Source organism: Babylonia areolata, unplaced genomic scaffold, assembly GCF_041734735.1.
Source record: "Babylonia areolata isolate BAREFJ2019XMU unplaced genomic scaffold, ASM4173473v1 tig00055403, whole genome shotgun sequence".
NCBI lineage: Eukaryota > Metazoa > Mollusca > Gastropoda > Neogastropoda > Buccinidae > Babylonia > Babylonia areolata.
In genome coordinates this window covers 16,834-17,500 of record NW_027468482.1, presented here as the reverse complement: position 1 = coordinate 17,500, position 667 = coordinate 16,834, and the positions used below count along the sequence as shown (strand labels likewise).

Below are 667 nucleotides of genomic sequence, written 5' to 3'. Positions count from 1 at the left end.
ATGTGGTAGCCGTTTCTCATGCTCCCTCTCCGGAATCGAACCCTGATTCCCCGCTACCCGTTGCTAACATGGTAGGCAGATCACGTACCATCGTCATTTGATAGGGCAGACATTTGAAAGATGCGTCGCCGGCTCGAGGCCATGCGATCGGCACAAAGTTATCCAGAGTCACCAAAGGACGGGCAGAACCCGACTGGCTTTGAACTAATAAAAGCGCTCTTTCCCCGAGGGGTCGGAGCTGGTCGGCATGTATTAGCTCTAGAATTACCACAGTTATCCAAGTAAATTTGGATCATCTAAGGAACCTCGACTGATTTAATGAGCCATTCGCGGTTTCACCGTACGAGGGTGTGAACTTAGACATGCATGGCTTAATCTTTGAGACAAGCATATGACTACTGGCAGGATCAACCAGAATGCAACCCGTATTCTGCGTGCCCCCGGGAGACGGTTGCAGCGCCAGTTGGGACCGCTGCTCACAGAAACGAGGGCTGAGCTCTTTCCGTGGGCGGTCCGCGGCAGCACTATCAACTGAAACCACCGGACAACAGATTCAGGGCCTGAGAGTGCAACGAATCCATCGGTCTCGGCGGGAGGCGCGCCAAGAAGAAGAAGGAGGAGGAGGAGACCAGACCGGACCGGACCGGACCCCACCCTTTCTTCCTCC

The 667-nt window shown here is 54.4% G+C and overlaps 1 non-coding gene across 1 annotated transcript in view; it reads right to left on the bottom strand.

The window, feature by feature from the left end:
- Positions 1–418, bottom strand: part of LOC143279069 (small subunit ribosomal RNA) — a 1,829-nt gene extending 1,411 nt beyond the window's left edge. Inside the window, exon 1 of the ribosomal RNA XR_013054642.1 lies at positions 1–418. This exon is cut by the window's left edge and continues 1,411 nt beyond it. This is a non-coding gene — a ribosomal RNA (small subunit ribosomal RNA).
- Positions 419–667: the final 249 nt, after the last annotated feature.